We start from the raw sequence: 8004 nt of genomic DNA, 5'->3' as shown, positions 1-8004 counted from the left end.
TGTACTAAAGTTATACTGAAGTTAAGACACTTATTTTGCGACAGAGGAAGTATTTGGCTTCCGGTTTGAGTAAAATGTAGCAGTGAAGTCTTTGTCATGATAATCGGTGTATCTACGTCGTGTTGTAACTCTCAAGTTTCTTGTCACCTGTTCTTAATATCGAGCCTGGAATTCAAGACCTTGCTGTTCCGGCCAAAGTCTGTTGCATTGCATGCAAATGACTAGAAATCGCTGCCTTGCCGGCATGAAATAAATCGGCCTGATTCCATGCAATGTGCCTATGAGTCAGTGGTACTTTGTGCTATCGGCTATGGAGCAAGGAGTGCAGATTCATGGTTCTGAAACAGGGTGTTTTACTCTGGGCAATGTCAACAAGGACTACTATTAGGAGCCAGCCCTGAGCGATAATAATACGAGAGAGAACCCATACAGGCATCTTGAGTCAATTTCCATTTGACCGCCTTTTTGTTGGAAAAAGAATTCAGCCACGTGGTAAACTTTTCTTCTCCTTTTCGGTTTCAGAAATAGTATCAGCCGTGCATTTCGACTTGAAATACCCTCCGGTGGAATAAACTTAATATTGGCCAAGGTATTTATTCTCCTAGCTCAGGCGATAGCGATCTTGCAGCTAGCTTGAAACAAAAACAGAGATCCAACTTTTACTGCCAGGTAGTATGTTGGAGAAATGATGGTCATCTATTCCGCTTGGATACACCCCTCCTCACAAAACGTATAAATGGCAATAGGATCATTTCACAAATTATACCCACTTTCCTATGTATCTGGACGTATATGCTGTATACGCGCTGACAGGGATTCGAACTTGCGACCAGAGCGTTGTGTAATAATGCTGCTAGCCACTCGACGAGCCACCCAACAGATTAGTGAACAAGCGCAAGCATTTTATAAACATTAAGAAGCGGCACATTTAATTTTCGAACGCTTCACTGAAAATTGTGAATTTTTTAATAATGAATACATTTTAATTTCTGTGATTTTTTTTGAAAACCTAAACATTTTCGAAATTCCAAAACAAAATTGAAAACTTGTACAGTTTTTGAAATCCATGAACTTTTTTTAATGCACGAATTTTTTTCTAAATCTGTAAAAAAATAATTGAAAATGAGAACATTCTTTTGAAAATTTGGAGCACATTTAGAAATTACGAACAAATTAAAAAATGAGAACAAAAATCAAAATTCTGATTTGTTTTAAATGTTCACATCAGCAAATTCCAAAGGAAACAGAAAATCAGAAAAGAAACAAAAATGCAAAAAATAGAAACAAAACTATAGCTGAAAAAATACGACAAATCGGTTTAGGAACCTTTTAGATAGTTCCCAAAAAATGCCAAGAATCTTCCAGAAGATTCACAATACTGTCGCTCAAACGCTCAGATGTGCCGGCCAATTCAACGATTGTGTGTGTGATTGCCTGGTTTCTTGCCACAACATGTGGCAAAATAGGAAATTCCGTATGTTCGGAGAGTAACGTCAAATAGATGGCACCATGCACAGAAGACCGTCTGACTAAGCCACCTCATTGTCGCGCGTGGAAATAGGAAAAAAACTCACTGGAAAAAGAATGGCAGTGCATGGGATCGAACAATGTAACTCCCACTGCTGACCACTTGTCGCTAGCCACACGAGCTGAAGGCTTCCGTATCTAACTAGGTAACGCGGACTATAGCACCCATCCATCAGCGATCGGTCTACTGTAGAGAACCAGTCTTTTTCCCACTGTTTCTTTTTATTTTTTCTATTTGCTATTTGTTTCTTTTTCATTTTTTGTTTTTATTTTATTTTTTCTTTTCCAAAAACTGCTCATGCTTTCAAAAATTTGTTGACATTTTAAAATTTTGTTCATAAAATAAAAATATTAGCATTTTAAAAAATTGTATGATTTAAAAAAATGTTCGTACCTTTCAAAATTTCTCAGAATGCCAAAATAAAAATGTTTTCTAAAAAGAGCGAACAAAAATTTGAAAGCATGTTAAAAGCCCAAAAGGCCCCATTTGGAAGCACGTTCTTTTCGATAAAGTTTGCATTTTCTGGTGTTTCTTGATAGAAAAAAGGCCAATAAATGGCCAGACATGTCGAAAATTGTTCAAACATGGATGGATGCCTACCAAGGCGTGCCAACCTGCTCGTAAAAGTTGGGGTCGTTTCAAGAATGTTAAAAAATAAACCAGGTTCAATGTAGGGTGTTGTGACGCCCCCGATTTAATCATACACTAATCATACACGCAAACGTGTACGATCAAGATCAGAGACTCACGGGAAAATACCACAACACAACTCTACAAATAAAATAAGTCATACAAGCATCATATTACAAGTCAGGGGCCTCAAAGGCTCGAATACAAGAGCTCGATCATAGACGAGTCAGCGGAAGCAACAATATCTGAGTACAGACATAAGTTAAACAAGTGTGCCTTAAGAAGGCTAGCACAAACTGGGATACAGATCGAAAGAGGCTTAGGCCTCCTGCCTGGGATCCTCCTAACTACTCCTGGTCGCCGTCAGCGGGCTGCACGTAGTAGTAGGCACCTCCCGAGTAGTAGTAGTCGTCGTCGACGGTGGCGTCTGGATCCTGGGATCCAACATCTGGTTGCGACAACCAGGTAGAAGGGATAGGGGGAAAAGAGGGAGAAAGCAACCGTGAGTACTCATCCAAAGTACTCGCAAGCAAGGAGCTATACTACATATGTATGCATTGGTATCAACTGGAATAAGGCTATTATATGTGGACTGAACTGCAGAATGCCAGAATAAGAGGGGGATAGCTAATCCTGTTGAAGACTACGCTTCTGGCAGCCTCCGTCTTGCAGCATGTAGAAGAGAGTAGACTGAAGTCCTCCAAGTAACATCGCATAGCATAACCCTAACCGATGATCCTCCCCTCGTCGCTCTGTGAGAGAGCGATCACCGATTGTATCTGGCACTTGGAAGGGTGTATTTTATTAAGTATCCGGTTCTAGTTGTCATAAGGTCAAGGTACAACTCCAAGTCGTCCTGTTACCGAAGATCACGGCTATTCGAATAGATTAACTTCCCTGCAGGGGTGCACCACATATCCCAACACGCTCGATTCCATTTGGCCGGACACACTTTTCTGGGTCATGCCCGGCCTCGGAAGATCAACACGTCGCAGCCCTACCTAGGCACAACAGAGAGGTCAGCACGCCGGTCTAAATCCTATGGCGCAGGGGTCTGGGCCCATCGCCCATTGCACACCTGCACGTTGCGTACGCGGCCGGAAGCAGAACTAGCCCCTTAATACAAGAGCAGGCTTACGGTCCAATCCGGCGCGCGCCACTCAGTCGCTGACGTCACGAAGGCTTCGGCTGATACCACGACGTCGAGTGCCCATAACTGTTCCCGCGTAGATGGTTAGTGCGTATAGGCCAGTAGCCAGACTCAGATCAAATACCAAGATCTCGTTAAACGTGTTAAGTATCCGCGAACGCCGACCAGGGCCAGGCCCACCTCTCTCCTAGGTGGTCTCAACCTGCCCTGTCGCTCCGCCACAAGTAACAGTCGAGGGCCGTCGGGAACCCAGGCCCACCTCTACCGGGATGGAGCCACCTGCCCCTTCAGCCCCCAACTCCAAACAGTACCACAGGTAATGTAACAGTGTAAAGTATATAGTATATGCCCGTGATCACCTCCCGAAGTGATCACGGCCCAGTAGTATAGCATGGCAGACGGACAAGAGTGTAGGGCCACTGATGGAACACTAGCATCCTATACTAAGCAGTAGGATAGCAGGTAAAGATAACAACAATAGTAGCAAGGACAAGCTATGCAACAGGATAGGATTAACGAAAAGCAGTAACATGCTACACTACTCTAATGCAAGCAGTAGAGAAAAGAGTAGGCGATATCTGGTGATCGAAGGGGGGGCTTGCCTGGTTGCTCTGGCAAGAAGGACGTGTCGTCAACACCGTAGTCGAACTAGGGGTCGCCGGCAGTCCCGGGGTCTAACGGAAAGAAGTAACGGAGGGGAAACACAATAAATAACAGAGCAATCAAAGTATCACAAAGTGAGACGCGTCAATACGTTGTGCTAGGTGTGACCTAACGCATGGATAGGTGATACGGGCAAAGGGGAAAAATATCCAGAAAAGTATTCCCGACGTTTCGCGTTTTCGGACAAATGAACCGGAAGGGGAAAATTGCGGGTTTGCTATGCTAGGGATGTGTGGTGGACGAACGGGCTGCGTATTCGGATTCGCCTCGCTTTTCTGAGCAACTTTCATATATAAAGTATTTTCATCCAAGTTACGTATTATTTTATATTAATTTTCTAAAGTTTTAAAAATATTCTAGAATTATTATATTTAGCTTAAACCGAATTGACCGAGTCAATTTGACTAGTCAAAAGGATAGGTGTGGCCCACATGCCATAGACTATAAACCTAAACAAATAAATAAACCTAACTTATTTAAAAGGGGGCCTACATGTCATCTATTACTAAAGTAACCTAGCACTAATAAAAGGCCCTAATAAAACTAGCTAGACAGCAAAAATAATCCTAAAACTAATCCACCTAATTAAATTAGACCTAGACTAATTTTGGGGCAGCCCCACGCACTTGGCACATCGGCCACACACACTCACACGCTGCACACACATCACACACACACACCTACACAGCACACACACGCTGCTATGGGGTAAAATCTGTTTTCTATTAAGAAAAGATGGACTTTTGTGATTTTCATAGGAATTAATCCATGCATCAAATTGATTTGGTTCAATGGAAACATTTGAGCTTTGACAAGTGTACTACCTACCAATATTATTCTTACTCCTGTTAACAGTTGTTTAGCTGCTGTTTAGGGGCAGTCCAGGGGGTTACTTGGTGTAAAATTCGCAAAGCTAGCCATAGCTACAGTAATTAGTAGTGCAGAGGAGAGCCGGGGCACGCGTGGTTGGTCGTGGCGGGCGTAGGCGGGGCAGCCGCAGCAGCAAGCGAAACCATATGCGGACGAGCGCGAGCGGAGCGCAGCACGGCAGCAGCAAAGGAACCAACGGGCGCGGGCAGAGGCGCAGCGGGGCCAGCGACGCGGCCGCGTTGGCGGCGCAGTGGCTCGCCGAGGCAAGCGCGGGGCGGCGAGCTTGAGCCAAGGCCGGGCTGGGCAAGGTAACCAGCAGGCGCGCGAGCTGCACGTAGGAGAGGAGCGGGCCTACACGCGCGCGGGTGGAGCGGCGCAGTAGTAGCGACCAGCACGGGCGCGTGCATGCGGCAGCGGGCGGTCGGCGGGCAGCAGGGGGCTACGCGGCCACAGAGCGGCAGAGCAAGCGCGGGGGTGGCTCGGGCGCGGCCGGCACGAGGACTAGGCGGCAGCGGCGGGTGCGGGCCGCAGCAGCAGCAGCGTCGCAAGCAAAGCAACGCAGTAGCTGCACGCATGTACACGTACGCGAGAGTTCGGGCACGACGGTGATGGCGGCCTACGGCATGCAAACGGAGGGGAGGGACATAGGGGTTGGACGGGCGGCTCACCGGGATCCCGTAGGGGTGCAAAGGTGGGCTCGGAGAGGATCGACATCGCCGGAGTCATTGACGAACGGCGACGTCCGAAGGATGAAGGAGAGCTCGATCCCCGCGATGTGGGGCTCTCCATCTTGGTCTCGTGGTTCCAGGCGACGAAGCAGACCATGGCGGGGCGGAGGGACATGTCATCAGGCACCGGGGAGGAGGGTAGCCACGCCGGCGAGGGCAACCATGGCGACGACGGTGTCGGACGCGGTTGGATCTGGAGGAGGGGTGTAGCGAGAGGGGGAGAGAGGAGGAGGGGGAGCGCGAGGGCAAGTGGGGAGGGGACAAGGGGAGCCCGAGGCGTCGCCCTTATCCCCTCCGGCGTTGTCGGCAAGGCGGTTCGACGGGAGCGCCCTCGGTGGCTCGGTCGCTGCAGCAGTGTGAGCAGGGAGCGTTTGGACGTTCGGCTGGGCCTCTGGCTCGGATGGGCTAAGGCCCAGAGGGGCGGGGGGATTGTTTACCTCTTATTTAATTTGTTATTTTTCTTTTTACAGTTCTAGTTTTCTTTTGTTTTTGAATAGCTATTAGCATTATAAAATATAGGAACAACACCTAAATTGGTTTTACTAATTATACCACTGCCACATTTAGTTCGAGGTTCAAATAAAATAGTTTAGTATTTTTATTATTTAAAAAGCATTAAATAATTATTTTTAGCCACTGTTATATTCACAAAAGAGCATTAAAATACTTTACCAAAGTGTTGGTTCACCAACATAATTAGTTATGGAATATTTTCCACACTTTGAACATTTTATTTTTCGTGTTTGAGAAATTTCAATTCTGGGCTTTAATTTGAGTTTGAGTTTGAACTAAGATTTGATCAGGCGAGGATTAGCAACAGTAATGTGATGACATGGCATAATTAGTAGGGGATTACTTTAGTTTAATTATCGGGGCTCTAGGTAGGACAGAATGCTCCGTCTGAGAGCATCTTCAATAGAGGGTATTCGAGTTTGCCAGAAGGTTTCGTCAGAGAGCGTGTTGTTTCTCGACATTCTTGAAATGGACTCAATTTTTTTGATGGTCTTGTATGACCAATTCAAGTCACCATGCCAAGTTATTTTGGTTTTCGATAAATTTTGCATTTTTTTGGAGTTTTCTCAGTTAAAAAAGACTGATAAATGGTTGGTGTCGCAACTTGCATACGGTGTCAAAAATCGTTCAAACATGACATGGATATCTACCATGGGCATGCCCACCAAACTGCAAAAGTTGGGGTCATTTTAAGGATGTCCAATAATAGACAATGTTGAACGAAGTGTGTTCGGGTAGACGAGACGGCTCCGTTTGAGAGCATGTTGTTTCTCGACATCCTTGAAATAGAACCAATACTTCTACATGGCCTTATATGACCAATTAAAGGCACCATGCCAAGTTGTTTTTATTTTTGAATTTTTTTTGCATTTTCTGAAATTTTCTCGGTAAAAAAGGACCGATAAATGGTCGGACGTATCGCAACTTTCATAAAGTGTCCAAAAACATTCAAACTTGACATGATGGTTAGCATGAGTATGCCCACCTACTTGCAGAAGTTGTGGTCATTTCATAGATGTCCAAAAATAGACCATGTTCAACTGAGGGTGTCCGTGTAGGGCAGAAGTCTCCGCCTCATTGCATGTTCTTTCTAGACATCCTTGTGATGGCCTCAATTTTTCCATGCCTTTTTATGACCAATTCAAGGCATCATGCCAATTTGTTTTTTAAATTTTTGACAAGTCTTACATTTTCTGGAGTTTTCTTGGTGAAAAAGTCAATAAATGGTCGAATGTGTCGCAACTTACATACGGTGTCAGAAATCGTTCAAACTTGACATGAATGCCTAAGATGGGCATTGCCCACCATCTTGCAAAAGTTGGGGTCATTACAAGCATGTCAAAAAATATACCATGTTCAACAAAGGTTGTTCGAGTAGAGACCGGAAGGGTCTGTTTGAAAGCATGTTGTCTTTGAACATCCGTCAAATGACCCCTTTTTTCCCACCAATTTCTATGACCAATTCAAGACATCATGACAAGTTATTTGGATTTTGGTAAGTTTTGCATTTTTTTGGAGTTTTCTCGGTCAAAAAGGACAAATAAGTGGCTGGATGTGTCGCAACGTGCAAACTTTATTTGAAGTCATTCCAGCCTGAAGTCTATGTCAGGCTGCTGCAAGAAGTTGGGGGTCACTTATTCATATATCAAAATAAACCACCAGTTGGGGTGCATCCATGAGCATGTAGTTTTTCCTAATTTGAATGTTAATTGCAATTTGTGTCATTATCAATCAACATGAACAAATTATGTGTGAAACTTTTACAAGGTTGAACAATTTTTCCAAAATTGTTAACAAATTCTGAATAATTGATGAAAATTTTGTACACAAATAGAAAACTACGTACATTTCAAAATCTATGAACTTTTATTAAAATGCAAACATTTCTTAAATTTGCGAACAAAAACTATAAAAAGCGTGAT

This window comes from Triticum urartu, chromosome 3, assembly GCF_003073215.2.
Source record: "Triticum urartu cultivar G1812 chromosome 3, Tu2.1, whole genome shotgun sequence".
Classification (NCBI taxonomy): domain Eukaryota; kingdom Viridiplantae; phylum Streptophyta; class Magnoliopsida; order Poales; family Poaceae; genus Triticum; species Triticum urartu.
Note: the sequence above shows the minus strand (reverse complement) of the source record.